At 42.0% G+C, this 16,098-nt stretch overlaps 1 long non-coding RNA gene across 1 annotated transcript in view; it reads left to right on the top strand.

The window, feature by feature from the left end:
• Positions 1-4,999: 4,999 nt before the first annotated feature.
• The window catches only part of LOC141373037 (uncharacterized), a 20,073-nt gene continuing 8,974 nt past the window's right edge, over positions 5,000-16,098 (top strand). Inside the window, exons 1-2 of the long non-coding RNA XR_012378666.1 lie at positions 5,000-5,112; positions 8,989-9,176. This is a non-coding gene — a long non-coding RNA (uncharacterized lncRNA). The remainder of the gene's footprint in view (positions 5,113-8,988; positions 9,177-16,098) is intronic.

Below are 16,098 nucleotides of genomic sequence, written 5' to 3'. Positions count from 1 at the left end.
CCTGAGCGCATGACTTGGGTCTCTGAGCTTAGCTGCCTCGTTCGTTCGATGAAGATAACCGCGCTTTAGGCAGTGGCTGTGAGGCTTCCGGGAGGTGACGTCGGCTCTGACGAGGGGAAGCCAGTGCCTGATAGAGGACCCCACGTGCCGGGGGTTCTCAGGGCTCTGCGCTTATTAAGTGGTGCCCGACTCGCGTCGTGGGGGCGGGACGCCGCGGTGCAGCCGGCGAAGAAGCTGGTGGTCCAGCGGTGCAGCGGGCGAAGAAGCTGGTGGTCCAGCGGTGCAGCCGGCGAAGAAGCTGGTGGTCCAGGTCGCAGCTCGCGCGTTGGCCGCGCAGGGCTGTGCGTCTGCGGCTCCGCCCCGGGGGGACCCGCCGCGTCCTGGCGGGGAAGCCCTCCCGCTGCAGGGGGAGCCGCCGCGTTCGCAGGCGGTGGAAAGCCTTGACAGTCCGAGTGCCTCAGTTTTAAAACATTTTAGTAAAAGGCTTAGCTCAAGAGAGGTGAGAAGAAGACTAAAAACTTCCCTTTTGAACGAATAATAGCCTGTTACAAATGAAATAGTAAGATTTTCTCCGCGACGGCAACAAGAAATAGAAAGTGCTTAGGAAGAAACATTGACAAGTTACAAGATCCTCAGGATGAAATCCCGCAACCTTCGCTGCAAGGCAGAAGCAAGACCTGAATAAATGGAAAGTCGGTGCCACATCTTTGGAAAACAAGGCAGTATCAAAATTATGCCAATTCTTTCAAGTTAAGTCACAAAATTAGCGCAATTTCCATCGGAGTCCCAAGTTCTCTTGGGAATGTGTTAGAACTAATTTTTGATTTTATATAGAAGATCACATTGTTGTGGGCGCCTGGGTGGCTCAGTTGGTTGGGCGACTGCCTTCGGCTCCGGTCGTGATCCCGGAGTCCTGGGATCGAGTCCCGGGATCGAGTCCCACATCGGGCTCCCTGCTCAGCGGGGAGTCTGCTTCGCCCTCTGACCCTACCCCCTCTCGTGCTCTCTCTCTCTCTCGTTCTCTCTCTCAAATAAATAAATAAAATCTTAAAAAAAAGATCACATTGTTGTGAATTATCAGAAAACCGCTTAAAAAAGAGTAATAAGCATGTGCCCTACAAAAAAATTAAACAACACCAAGATACACAGCAATAGGAAAATAATGAACGGAATAGGAGGATCGATCTATTATTTTTCCTCAGATACATTCAAGTTAAAAAAAAACAAATACCACCCCTTTGCTCCTTTGTGTTCACTGACACCCACAGGTTAGTATGCTAACCTTGATAAAGGTACACTGAGTACATGTTGAATGATGAGGATTCGAGGGTGTTTTGCTTTGAGTTTGGTTTCATTTGTTTTGCTTTTCCCTTCTGTTTAAATTTCCATCCTCCAATCCTTTCTCCCAAAGTGTTCCCTCGGTTCATTTTTGAATAATCACAATAGCCAGGTGTAAATAACGGATCCTTTAGAAGCAGATCATTCTGAAGCACGATCTCCTAATATATATTTTTTAAAAATGCCAAGGAACTGCATAAATATATCTTTCCTCCTAATTCTTACATTAGTAATCCTCAACTCCTTTTGTCAGCTTTTCAAAATCTGAGGTGTATCCTGTAACATGTTGATGAAGCCTCATTTATTCAGGTCATAAATATTGAGTACATAGCTTGTGCAAAATACTGTGCTAACTGCTTACAGACTCATACCTACACTTCAAGTATAGGCAGAGCCATGGGCACCAGGTGCAAATCTCCCCATAGTTCACATAACCAATTAGTTTTCATTATTGTTTCTTAGAAGATCATCTCCCTAACTTTGCCCTGAGCTATCTGACATACTCATCCCTCCCTGCCCACTCAACTGCTTACCCCTTGGCAGGTTAGTTCTCCTTAGCAGAAGTTTACATACTTGTAATAATAATAATAAAAAAAAAAAGTTGTTTAGTGAGCTCCTCAAGGCAGGGGGACCACGTCTGATTTGTTTGCTGCTGTTTTCCCATCATGCCATGGGACTTCACAATGGGGAGGCATTTAACAAAACAATCTGAAGGAGTAAATAAACGTGGGATGCATTGCCTGGTTTCTCCTAGCAACCATAAAACATGGCTTCTTTTAAAACTGCTTTTGACAATTCAAAATTACAGAATGTTACATACTTCGAATACAGAGTAAACTGATTTAATCACAGTTCTGGTAATAAAATCAGCAAAACTTTAGCTTCCAACAACTATCTTTTGATTCAATTAAAAATATTCAGTTCTGCACAAAACATACCGCCTTTTTTTGTCCTAGGCAAATGTTACTCCAATTCTCCACCTAAAAGTATTGTCAGGAGGCCCTATGCTAAGCAAGGTTAATTGTAAAATTGTAAGTGCACCTCTATGAAAAAAAATACAATGTTTGCCTAAGAAACAGGGAATTTTTTACTCAGAAAGAAAAAAACCTTCAGACTAGGAGCACATACAGATAGTCAGCAACAGATGCAGATTGCCTTTCTGCTCAAATGCTTTAAGAGCAAGGCTGCAAAAAGTCTTGGTGTTGTGAGCACAGAAGGGCAAAGAACGCCCCTCCAGAAATTTGCCGAGACTAGACAGTGACTAGATCCCATCTCTGAGAGATGGGAGCATGAGATTGGCAAGCTCTGACATGGAGCCAGTGCAGAGCAGAGGCCAAATTTTATGTCATATAAGAAACAAGTCTGAACTTAAAAAGGAGAGACTTTATTCAAAAGGATTATTGCAAGGAGTGGGGTGTAGCATGTGGGGGATGAAGCCCTATTGCAATGGGGTGTGGGGGACCATGGAAATGGGGAGAATGTCATGACCATAACACCTGCAGGCGTCTCCACAGTTAGGCAGATAAGGGTTTTCTTTGATAAAGAGGGATAAACAAGAAGAGAAATACCCTGTTGTGTGTGGGGGGGTGAAAGCAGAGCATGATTGGATTGTACATAAGAGAATATTTTAGTCTGAGGTCAGCCTAGTCTCAGGAGGGGTTGTCAACTGGCTCAGGCTGAGGGTGGACCAAAGTTTGGGCACCTGGAGGCAGAAGAGAAGCTTAACCAAAGTTTGATGAACAAGCATTTTGTTCCCATTGATCAGTGAAGACAAAGTAGTTCAGCTCATTTATGAGGCAAAGAATGGGAATTTGGAGGGTCTATGTCTGGTCTTGTCCTAGGTAATTAGTGGGGGAGCTGCTCCTGTTAAGTCTTACCTAAGTCGTATGCGGAGGAGGGTTTTTTTTTTTTTTTTTGCAATATACCATTTCCCAGAAGGTAAAATATGGGTGGGATATCTCTTATTCTTTGCTGTTTTCCAGGAACATGGGGCTCAGTTCAAATTCAACACTATCGGCAGTGAGCTTCCAAGGACAACCTCAGAGTCTTCCTTTATTCCTTCTCTGAGTCCTTCTTTCTTTACATAGATCTGAGTTTCTGACTCCTTTATCCATTTCCTTCTCTTTGAAGAAACTTCCACATTGCTTGTAGTGCAGGTCTAATGATGACAAATGCCTTCAGGTTTTGTCTGAGAAGAAGTATTTCTCCTTTACCTTTGAAGAATATTTTTGCTGGGTACAAAATTCTGAGTTGGTGTTTTTGTTTTGTTTTGTTTTGTTCCTTTTAAAAATCTAGGTATTTCTTTCCACTCTCTTGCTTACATGGAATCTGATGAGAAATTTGATGTAATGCTTGTCCTTATTTCTCTATATGTGGGATGTCTTTTTTTCCAAGTGGCTTCTTCCAACATTTTGGCTTTGGCTTTGGCTTTCTGCAGTTTGAGTACAATAGGCCTAGGTGTAGATTTTTTGGTATTTATCATACTTGGGTTTTTTTGTTTTTTGTTTTGTTTTGGTTTGAGTTTTTTGTTTTTTGTGTTGTGGTTTTTTTTTTTTTTTTGAGCTTCTAGAGTCCATGGTTTATTTCTGTCAATAATATTGGAAAATTGTCAGCCTATATTATTTCAAATATTTCTTCTGCTTCTTTCTCTCACTTCTCTTTCTGGAATTCCCATTAGCTTATGTTATACCTTTTGTATTTGCACCCACAGTTCTTGGATATTTTGTTCAATTTTTTTTTCATTCTTTTTTCTCTTTGCATTTCAGTAGTAAGTTTCTATTGACATGTCTTCAAGCTCACTGATGCTTTCTTCAGCTGTGCCCAGTCTACTAATAAGCCTATTAAAAGTATTTTTCATTTGTTAGAGTTGTTTTGATTTCTATGATTACCTTTGAGTTTGAGTCTCCATCTCTCTGCTTACATTACCCGTCTGTTCTTGCATGTTATCTACTCTTTTTATTAGTGTGCTTAGCATCTTTATTTATGATTATTTTAAATCCTCAATCTGATCATTCCAAAATCTGTGCCGTATCTGAGTCTAGTTCTGATGCTTGCTTTATCTCTTCAGATTTTGGGGTTTTTCTTGCCTTTTGGCAAGAACTTTTTGTTAAAAACTAGACATGATGTATTGGGTAATAAGAATTGAGTAGATAGGACTTTGGTGTGAAGTTTATTTTTATCTGGCTAGGAGTCAAGCTGTGTTTATAGTGGCTGTAGGTATCAGAGACTTCAGTTTCCTCTAGTGTCCTGGTTTTTGTCTCTCCATTGTCTTTGGGTTTCCCTATCTAAAGAACTCCTCCTTAGATAGAGTTTGGGCCTTGTAGTTCTTTTAGCTCTGACCCCCTGTTATTATACAGGCCCTTGAGCCTATTGACTTGGTGGTAAGGAGGGTGGGCAGGGTAACCATTCTCTAATCCTATAATTGGGTCTCAGTGTTTCAGTGAGTCTGTACCCCTGTCTGTGACCTTCATAAGAGTTTCTCAGCTAATTTTCTTTCCCCTGTGGTGAGATGGGAAGGCTAGAAGTGGCTGGCTGGAATTGGCTAACATTCCTTACCCTAAGGAGGCTCCAGGGAAGTCTTTTCTCTTGCTGGGTAGGTGTTTATTGTGACGTATTTCAGAATGGCTACTCCCCGGCCCCACCCACAGCCAGACATGAAGGGTTTTTCTCCTGTCCTTCACCGTGAGAACCCACTGGGGGTGCTGGAAGTAGAACTCTGTGAAAATGTGGGGGATCCCTGCTTCAACTGGGCCTCCAGGAGCTCTTAACTCTCAGGTTAGTTCATCCTCAGCTTCCAGCAATTTCTGAAGCACATACATGTTCCTACCTATTCTGGCTCCAGCAGCTTCTGCTTCAGGTCAGCTGGTCTGTGGTCTCTGTATTCACTTGTCTCTCCAGTTGTCAGGGTGCTGGTTTATCCTGTGACCTCGTTTCTTTGGTAAATGTAAGAAAAACCATTGATTTTCAGTTTGTCCAGCTTCTTTGTTCTTCTGAGGGAGAGAAATGTGCTTCCAAGCTTTGGAGTTTTTTTGTTTATACATTTAAATAATTTTTAAAATTCTCACAAGAATTACACACCAGTAATCTCCAAATTCAGTTTCTTCCAGATAACACAGTCTTTTAAATATATATATATTTATTTATTAGAGAGAGAGAGCACATAAGTGAGGGGAGGAGCAGAGGGAGAGGGAGGAGCAGACTCCCCACTGAGCAGGAAGCCCAACGTGGGTTCTGGACTCCAGGATCATGACCTGAGCTGAAGGCAGACGCTTAACCAGCTGAGCTACCTAGGTGCCCCTCAGATAACACAGTCTTAAAAATGTATCTGAACCCTCTCCCCTCTCTGGATTTCTTTTTCCCACTTAGTATGAGCAATATTTTCATAAATTAAAAAATATTTTTCTTTTTTTAAATATTCAAAGAGTCCTAAAATTTAGTATCTCACTACCAGCCTATTGCTCGTCAACCAATTTCTTTTTGGGTAGTTTAAAAATGGCCTACCCTCATCCTCTCTCTCTTTTTTAATTTTCATCCATAGTTATTAAATTAAATGTTAACTGTTTTTTAAAATATTTTTTATTATTTTTTAATTTAAATTCAATTAATTAACATATAGTATATTATTAGTTTCAGAGGTAGAGTTCAGTGATTCATCAGTCTTATATAACACCAGTGCTCATTATATCACATGCCCTCCTTAATGTCCATCACCCAGTGACCCCATTCCCCCACCCCCAGCCCCTCCAGCAACCCTGTTTGTTTCCCACGATTAAGAGTCTCTTATGGCTTGTCTCCCTCTCTCATTTCATCTTGTTTTATTTCCCCCCCTTCCCTTATGCTCCTCTGTTTTTTAACTCAACTGTTTTTTTGAAGTGCCTTCATATGGTTTTTGGGATGGGATAGTATTTATGGGCAAATTATGTCCCAAGGACTGTGCTAAGTACTCCTCAAACTTCACTGTGCTTCTGAGTCATCTAGAGGTTTGTTTTAAATGTAAACTCCAGCTCAATTTGGTCTGGGCCGGGACCTGACTTTAGCATTTCTCATGAGGTGATGCCCAGGCTGCTGGTCTGGGACCACACTTGTTTCAATTAATCCCCACTTATATGTAGCTCATCTGAGACTGAGGGGAGACATAGCTTTTACACAGCTTCACAGCTAGTCAGTATTTGAATCCAAGTTCTTCAGACTACAAAAGAAGTAGCCACGAGATGCCTCCCAGTGAATTATCCTGCCATCCCCACAACCACAGCCCTCTAGTTAGATCTCTGTTTTAGGACACTCTTATGAGTTGAACTGTGTTTCCCAAAAAATGTGTGTTCAGGTCCTGACCTGCAGGACCCACGAATGTGAGCTTATTTGGAAATAGGATCTTTACAGATACAATCAAGTGAAGATGGGGTCATCCTGGGTAGGGGCCCTAAACGCAATCTGATGGGTGTCCTAATAAGAAACGGAAAGGAGATGCGGACACATGCACAGAGAAGAATGCCGTCTGAAGACAGAGGCAGAGAGTGAAGTAAGGCTGTCACGTGTCAAGGGACACAGAGGACAGCTGGCCGGACACCACCAGAAGCTGGAAAAGCAGGGAAGCCTTCTCCCCTCGAGACTAAAGAGAGAATGTGGCTCTGCTTATACCTCCATTGAGGATTCTAGCCTCCAAAACTTGAGAAAATAAAATTCTGTTATCTTAAGCTTCCAAGTTTGAGGTAATTTGCCAGAGTAGCCCTAGGAAACTAGTAGAAACACTTAATACAATACTTTGCTTTTCCGTGTTTCTGGATGGATTGTCATCAGGCAGGTTCAGGGGCTGCTCAGAACACTTTAGACCCACTCAAGGCCTCGCCCCACTTTGCTGTTTATTTTGCTCATGAGAATCAGGAAAAAGTAAGCATGTTTACATTATGAAAGTAAATCGGCCATATTGGGCTTTAGAGTGGAGAAGCCCCTGGTTTGCTTTTCTTTTCAAATACTTTTTTTTTAATGTTTTATTTATTTATTCATGAGAGTCAGAGTGAGAGAGAGAGAGAGAGAGAGGCAGAGGGAGAAGCAGGCTCCCCGCCTAGCAGGAAGCCTGATGCAGGACTCGATCCCAGGGCCCTGGGATCATGACCTGAACCAAAGGCAGACGCTTAACCATCTGAGCCACCCAGGCGCCCCCTTTTCAAATACTTTTTGAAGCAAAGCTGTATTTTCCAAAAACAGCTAAATTTTCTCCACGGGAAAGATCTTGTCTACCTGTGATTAATTGCCTGGGTATTGCTTGCGAACTGGATTGCTGATCAAGTGTTTATCGTCTGAAAATCTCCTGACCTTTAAAAAAGAACAATCTCCTGGGATTGCCTTATATTTGTTCCCCAAAGACTCTGTGCTGCCGAAAGTTAAATTTCAAAAACAGGTTTTATTTCATTATCTTCCCAAAGCAGAAAAAGTATTTTGGCTTTTGTTTGGCCTCAAGTGAAGATAAAGTAGACCAGGAATGACTTTTGTTCTTCACTTCCTGTCTAAAAGTTTTTAGCAGTAGGAAGAAAACGTTGATGCTGGTGGTTGCCTGGAGGTGGTCAGCTGTCTCACCTACAGGTGGCCTCCTCCTGTGGCCTGGGCTTCCTCACAACATGGCAGTCTTGTGGTAGCTCAGTGCTTCAAGGCGAGCAAGCCAGCCTATTCTCGCCTGTGTTGCTCACCTGTGAAGCTGTGTCGCTCATTTCTGCTACATGTTATTGGCTACAAGGGAGTCACTAAGGTCGGCCCAGATGTAAGGTGAGGAGTCTAGCCTCTGCCTCTTGATGAGTCTGAGGAATGTGCAGGCGTGTGTACAAATCAGCCCACAGGCACCCTTTACGAATAAGAAACATTTCACGTGGCATGCAATGACAATGGGGATGCACTGAGCTGAGGACATTCAACGGTTTCCGTTTGAGCTGAGCAAGACACTGCCCCTGCCTGGCACTCACGTTCCTCAATCCTTAATTGCAAAAGGAGGGGCCACAGGAGGCCCGCCCCAGAGCTCCTGCACAGAGCTGTGATTTTATGGTCCTTCCTTGTCATCTCACAAGTCAAAACCTTAGAGGTTCTTGTTTGAATTTTGCAGTGACGTTCCTGCCACTTAAAGCCGTCCAAGGCAGAATGAAGCAGAAATGCGTCTGATCTCAGGCCTTGGACTCTACTTCTTCCTATGGTGATTAGTAGCAGACATGGGGGCCGTGCGTTGCAAGTGCTGGAGGCCGCTTCTTGGCCTCGCTGGCTCTCTATGCTCACAGCAAGCCCAGCCTCGGTACTTCCTGAGGGGTAGATCTGCGCAGGGCCACCCCTTACCGTGGAGGCCTCCACTCAGCCAGAGACCTAAGGTTACGAGCACCTGAAGCACAGTTGGTGTGCTTATCAACCTAGAAAGCGGTCAGGGGCAGGAGGTTGCGCCTAACCTGACTAACCAAAGTCCTATGCCAAGTATCTTGCCACAAACCTCTAACCAGGGGGTACCGAGAGTATGTCATAAATACTGCAGGGGACCTCCTTATTGCAGGGGACATACCTATACCAAAATAATGCATTGTTTATCTGAAATTCAGATTTAACGGGATGACCTGTATTTTTATTTGCTGACTCTTGTCACACTAACAGCACATCCTTCCTGGTTTTCTTTCTGTCAAGGCAGTTCTTGCTGTACCCGTGAGCCGTGGGGGCTTCCTGATCATACTTCATGGACACCACAGAAATCCCTTCGGATTTGCCAAGGTGGCCGCCTCCTCCCGGAGCATGGTGATCACCCCACCAGCTCTGTGAGAGAATTGCTTTCCCACACAGTATATTGTAAAAGTTGGGAATCTGGCTCCTGTTTGGTGAGAAACTCTGCATCTCAGTGTAATTCTTAGGACCAATTTTCTTCTCATGGCTGAGGTTGGGCAGTCCCTCATATGTGTAAGGGTTATTCACATTGGTATTGCTGTGAGCTGTCTATATCCTTTGCATGGTTGGGTTTTTTTTTTTTTTTCTCTCTTTTTTATTTAAGTTTTTGTTTTTTCCCTCAATTTCTAGGAACTCTTTCATATCAGGAAGCTCAGTCCTCTGTCCCAGACATGACTGAAACTATTTTCCCCCAGTTTGCTGATATTACTCTGTCTTGATTATAGATGCCTATTGTCCCATGAATCTGACGTATGCTTACAGGTGAATGAAAATCTCTCCCTGCCGGTGGGTTGCGTTTCTTTCCTCTTCCGTCTCCTACCATTTCCTTGTGAATGTTGCTGCTAGTTATTTCGTTCATCATAAAGTGCCCTTCACGTCATTTCTAATGGTTTGTGGGCAGAATCCTGCTCTGTCTGATTTTCCTCTGAGGAACACAGTGTCCTTTTTATTTGTATATGCTTTGCTGGACTTTGCTCATCTCGTTCACTGAACTGAGTCACACTTATGGGGTGTGTCTCTCGTGCACAGTGTACAGTTGGATTCTGCTTTGTGGTAAAACCTGAAGATCTTTCTCTTTTAATAAGTGATTTAATCCTCTAATCATTTAATGATTAACACATACATTTGGTATTAGCTCTATCCTATTATTTTATGTTGTATTTCAGTTTCTGGGCATTTTTTTAAAAAAGTTTTTCTCTATATGGTTTGTTTTCTTTGCTTTTTGTATAGAGTCTTTATATTTAAGGTGTGTAGTCTCATTTTATTGGCTACTTGCAGAAATATAATATTTTTTGGAAGATTTATTTATTATTTGAGTGAGAGATTGGGGGGAGGAGCAGAGGGAGAGAATCTTCAAGCAGACTCCCCACTAAGCATGAAGCCCAAGGTGGGGCTCCACGTGGGACTCGATATCACAACCCTGAGATCATGACCCCAGCCGAAACCAAGAGTCTGATGCATAACCCACTGAGCCACCCAGGCGCCCCTTGTGTAAGTATGATATTACCCATACTTTTGCTCCTTCATTTTTTTCGACAGCATTGGTGACGTTTGAATCTTCCCCCTCCCTCTTTTTCATCCATAACCTGATTTTGTCAGTCATTATATATTTGTCAATATTTATATTTGAGCAGTAGAGTCTGCAACAGGCAAAGCTCTGTGTCACTGATTATATAAAAAGGGAAAAAGAAAGAAGAAATATAAGTGTGTTTGTATATGCATAAAATATTTCTAATATAATATTCAAGAGATGGTGACATTGTGGGCCTCCCTGTGGGGAAAAAATGCATATTTGGGAGACACTGTCAAAAGGGAGAGTTTTTTCATTTCTATGCCTCTTGTAACTTTGGAATTTTTAACCATATGATCACTTCAAGTGAAATGAACTTGGTACAAATAAAAATAAAAGAAAAAACAGGTCAGCTGGAAATGTATGTGTTAATTTTTAAAATGAGGACTAAAAATAATGTTGGCAAGGTGTCTCCTGCTTTATCAGACATTGAAATGTTCCACAGAGTTATAGAGCTAAGTGGGTCTCGGCCAATGTCCGAGCCACAGATGGATGGGATGGAACAGAAATTGAAGAAACATCCTTGCCCTGAACACAGCTCAACCCCCTGTTGGGTCCAGATCCCATCCCCTCTTGTTCCTGCCCTTACCCCTCTCACCCGCCTGGTTAGCTTCTTCTTTCTCCTGAGTCAGTTCCTGAAGGTACAAACAGGATGAATTAGCGCCTATTAAAAAAGCAAAACAAAACAAAACAAAGCTCCCTGACTGTACGCACGTCTCCGCACACTTCTCCAGCTGCATTTCTTTTTTCCCGATGTCTGTGTCTTCACCCCTATTCTCCTCCGCTGGGAGCCCTCCTCCTCCACTGCAGTGACAAAACCCAGAGATCCTCTTGCAGTGCTCATCTTACGCCTCAACAGCTCTGGAGGAGCAGACCTCCCCTCCTTCTTAGAGCGCTTTCCTCTCTGGGCTTTGGGAAGCCGCCACCTGGCCTCCCGCACTGGCTGTTCCTCTGCATTCTCCTTTCCTCCACCCCCATTTACACTTTCCGTCCAGGAGACCCTTGATCCCTGCAGACTCGGGAATGCTAATGACCCTCCCAAACTTCTATTTCCAGCCAGAACTTTCCTCCTGAGGGAGGTCCTACCACCTGCTTAATGCCACCACTTGACAGGGAGAAAGAATTTCATTCAGACTTAGCTTATTTAAGACAAAGCTCTGGATATTCCTACCTGGAACTTAGCGCGTCACCAAGTTTTTAGCACCTCAGTTACCACATCCAAATTCCCTTCTCTTATGTCCAGCAAATCACCGAGTCCCGCAAGCTTGAACGTAGCTACGTTTGCGTGTGATCGCTCCCAGCCGTCCTCAGAGCTGCGGCCTCTGCCCCTCTTGGATGACCTCAGGCGCTCCCTCACTGGTCTCCCCAGCCCTGCTCCTGTTTCCCCATGCCTGTCCTCCACGCAGTGCTCCCCGAGGGTGCTCTTTTCATCAATGGACATCCAACCATACTCCCTAGCTACCGAATCTTCACCCCATGGCCTGCGAAGACCCACATTGAAATCCCTGAACTTCTGCTCACTGATTTCCGTCTAGCTGCTTTAGCCTTTTTGCGCTCCCTCCCCTCCCCCAAATACCAAACCTGATCCTGCCCCAGTGTCTTTGCGCTTGCGGTTCCTCTACCCCGAGGCTGTCACGGTTTTTTTTTTTTTTCTGTACTCCATGGGGGACTCCCTTGCGTTTTTCATGTTCCTTTTGCTTCTTTCAGGTGTCTGCTCAGTAATCATTCTTCACAGAGGCTTGTGACGCCTTTTGCTAAAATAGCTGTCCTCCTGTCCACAATGTTACTCTACTGTATTACTTGGCATTGTTTTCTTCTTCCTGCTTTTCCCAATTTGTTCATTGCCTCTGACTACTTGTTGAACAGCAGTCAGAAAAGGGAAGGATCTCATCCATTTTATTCAGTGCTGCTGTATCCCTTCTGCCTAGCACAGTGCCTAGAACATAATATTTCCTTAATAAAAACTGGTTGAATGAATAAAGGAAGGAAGGAAGGAATGAACATTCAGAAATGAACTCAAGTTTATGCAAAAAATTAGCATATAATGAAAATGGTATTAGAAAACACTAGATAGGTCAATGATATTTATTTATTGGTATCAGGATAATTAATTAACCATATAGGGAAAAATAAATTTCATTTCCTACCTGTATGCATATAAATTAGGTAAGTAAGTGATTCCAGGAGAATTAAAGTCTTTAAATTATGTTTTAAATTTATGTTTTTATGTTTTGTGCACCCTGGTGTATTTTTTTATTTATATTTTAGATATTTAAAGGTAAAAATCAAAACTCTGCTAGTGCTTTGAGAATTTATATTTTCTTACATGTATATTTTGGGTGATTGTTTAAACCATGATCCTAAGGAAAAAACAATAAGGGGACATTATACTTAATTTTAATAAATAAGAACTTAGAGACAATGTTTAAAGTTATATGACCTAGTAAAAAAGATTTTGATATATGTTGCAAAGACCTAATAACCTTAGTATATAAAGAGAGCTTATAAACCGATAAGAAAAATGAAAACCCGGTAGGTAAAACAAATACCCATGAACAGTTACTTCACTAAAGAATTAAAGACAAATATTAACATTTTTTTACTTATAAAGAATGATACATTAAAACAACATGATTCTATTTCTCTCTTACTGTATAGCAAAGATTTTTTTAAAATGCTAAAGTGATCCCTTGTATTGAAAGGGGAACGTGAATTCCTATACACTACAAATTTAAATTGGTGCAACTTTTCTGGATAGTAACCGGCACTACTATAGCTTTTTATAAAAAAAACATAAACTAATCAAATCTAAACTTGTATTTCCTAAAATTGTTATATTAAAAATTGGACTACAGGGGCACCTGGGTGGCTCAGTTGTTAAGCGTCTGCCTTTGGCTCAGGTCATGATCCCAGGGTCCTGGGATCGAGCCCCACATCGGACTCCCTGCTCAGCAGGAAGCCTGCTTCTCCCTCCCCCACTCCCCCTGCTTGTGTTCCCTCTATCGCTGTGTCTCTCTGTGTCAGATAAATAAATAAAATCTTTAAAAAAGAAAAAATTGGGCTACAATATAAGTATCTAAAAATAGGACATTGTAGGATTTTAATATATCTGTGCAAAGGAATAAGACAAAGTCATTACGAATACTGACATAGAACTATGATACTTACGTGGAAAGATCCAATATGTAATTAAAAAGTATGCAGATTCAAAATAGTATAGTTCGATTTTTGTTAATAAGTGTATGTTTATTACATGAGATCAAATCAAAAAAATCAGGCATGTTACTTGTTACAGTAAAAATATGTTACCAAGGACAAATGGGAATTACGAAAAATTAATTTTAAAAAGGTAAAGTAAAAAATATGAAAAGCAAACAGGAAATTAAAAAGATGAACAAAAATATGAAAACTTACCACAAGTACATAAAACATAAAAACATCAGTTGGCAACTGGAAACATTTGCTTTATTTTTTATCTACCCAAGTAATTTGTGAATGCACTCTTGTTGGAAATATTTAAATAATATGGATGAAACATGGTCTCCTTGGCCTTTCTGTTTCCAGAGATAAAATCTATTATATCTGGTGCACAAGCCTCTAGGATTTTTCTTATATTTATCAAATATATTTTTTTCTTTAACTTTTTACTTTAGCCATATGTCTTAGAGTTTTTGCCTGTCAGTGCACATAGATTTAAATCATTTTTTAATGCTACATAATATTTCAGAGTACATATACAGGCTTATTACTGAGCTATTTTCCCTTTACTGGTTCTATTTATTCACCCAACAAAAATGCACCCTGGACTCTGCAGACGAAGCAATGACAAGAAAGACAAGGCTCCTGACCTCAGAAGTCACTCTGCTCACAGAGTCCATGACGGGGCTAGAGTTGGAGAAGCCCAGAGTCATTATTTAAGTCCACCATCTTTTTTTTTTTTTAAGGTTTTATTTATTTATTTGAGAGAGAGAGAGAGCACAAGCAGGGGGAAGGACAGGGGGAGAGGGGGAATGGCAGGGGGAGAGAGGGAGGGAGAAGCAGACTCTCCATTGAGCAGACCTGGGACTCGATCCCATGGGATCATGGGATCCCTGCGATCATGACCTAAGCTGAAGGCAGACGCTTAACTGACTGAGCCACCCAGGTGCCCCTAAGTCCATCATCTTTAAAAACAAAAACAAAAACAAAAACAAAACTGAAGTGTTGTTTTTTTTTTCCCTCCAACTTCCTGGAAACTCTCTTCAATACCCCTTCTCACACCAATTCTGCCTTTTTTTTTTTAAAGGCCTTTACATTTCCTATCAGCAGCACCCCTAAAACCAATGTTGTGGGCTCATCAGCTCCTTCTTTCTGGTATTGCTGAATGGGGTATGTGTTTGCAGAGGGAGTGGAGGGTAGTGGGTAAGGGAGGAAGGCGTAAAATATCTGAGTAAGAGTGGTAGCATCAGCAGCTTTGGAAAGCCGACAGTCGCTTCACCGTTGGAAAGCCTGGCATATGGCAGAAAATACCGCTTTAAAGATTCATCTGCAGGAAATACTGCTTTAAAGATTCACCTGCATGGTGTCCGAAAGAGCAGCAAAACCAGATGCTATCAGAAATTTAAGTCTATGATTTTCTTCTTCTTATTTGTTTGGATGAGTAGGGACTCCAGCTCATTTTTAAATAACTGACTTTTCTTTCCATTGCTTAAGTTGGTTTAATAAAAGTTGGTTCCACCTGATAGTGACAGGATTAAAATGCAAAGTCACGCATGCTTAGAGTCAATTTATATCTGTGTGGAAAGTTATTATTATTTCTGCCTAAACAGACTGTATATCATGCTGGGCACTCCTACTGCCAAGAGTCTGAGATCATTTTATTTGAAATGTGGTTCTCCTTGGTTGGTCTCAGAAGCTCTGCTGTGCATGGGGGTGGGGGTAGATATGCAAGTCAATGCTTTTGTGTGCGTTTATTGGGAAAAACTTAGAGGTTGGATTAAAAGCAAAACTTTATGCAGATGAGAGGGAATAGGTTTAATCATTACTGTTACCCAGACCCCTTTGTCATTTCCACATTTAGAACTTATTTTAGAGGCTTTAAGTAGGAGGAGTCCCCGTAGGTAATTAACAATCCCCGACCCTCCTAAACTCCAACAGAATGGCAACAAAGTCATTTTAATGCAAAGGTATAAGAATAAACACAAAAACAAAAAGACTAGGGGAGGGGACAATATCAGGTGAGTGATCAGAGCATTTTTAGAAGTGGGAAAATGGAAGCCAAATAGTAACTGGTTGAGTCAGGAGAGGGGCAGAATCTGGAATCTTAGTATTTCTAGAAGGGGACCTCAGAAGAAGCAAGCCAATGGCGGCGGCAGGTGGGGTAGTGGGTGAGGCAGGTCTGGGCTGAGGGGGGGAAGGGTTGACAGGAAGAAGAATCACTCTGCTGGTTTCTCCTCTTGTCACAGACTGCGGGAGGCACGGCCCAGCAGAGAGGAGGGGAGGGGGAGACATGACAGATGCACACAAGTACCTTATGACAGAGACGGGAATAAATTAAGTTCTATTCCAAACAAATGTAATTTGTCCATAACAGAACTTAACTTTGGATCAAGGAATTAGGTGTTCACTTTTACTTTATGCTTATGATTTGTGTGGTGTGTGATGTGTGTGTGTGTTTAGTTCGTGTGGCATGGTGTGTGGTGTATGTGAGTGCATGTGTTGTTCATGTTATATGTATTGTGTATGTTGTGTGTATGCAGGGTGTGTGTATGTTGTGTGTGTTGTGTCTATTGTGTGTACTTGGGGGG

The sequence above is a fragment of the Callorhinus ursinus genome, unplaced genomic scaffold, assembly GCF_003265705.2.
Source record: "Callorhinus ursinus isolate GAN/ISIS: 27379988/994484 unplaced genomic scaffold, GSC_fseal_2.0 scaffold7, whole genome shotgun sequence".
In the NCBI taxonomy this organism is placed as follows: Eukaryota; Metazoa; Chordata; class Mammalia; order Carnivora; family Otariidae; genus Callorhinus; species Callorhinus ursinus.
The sequence above is the reverse complement of the archived record's forward strand: the minus strand, read 5'-3'. Positions and strand labels throughout refer to the sequence as shown.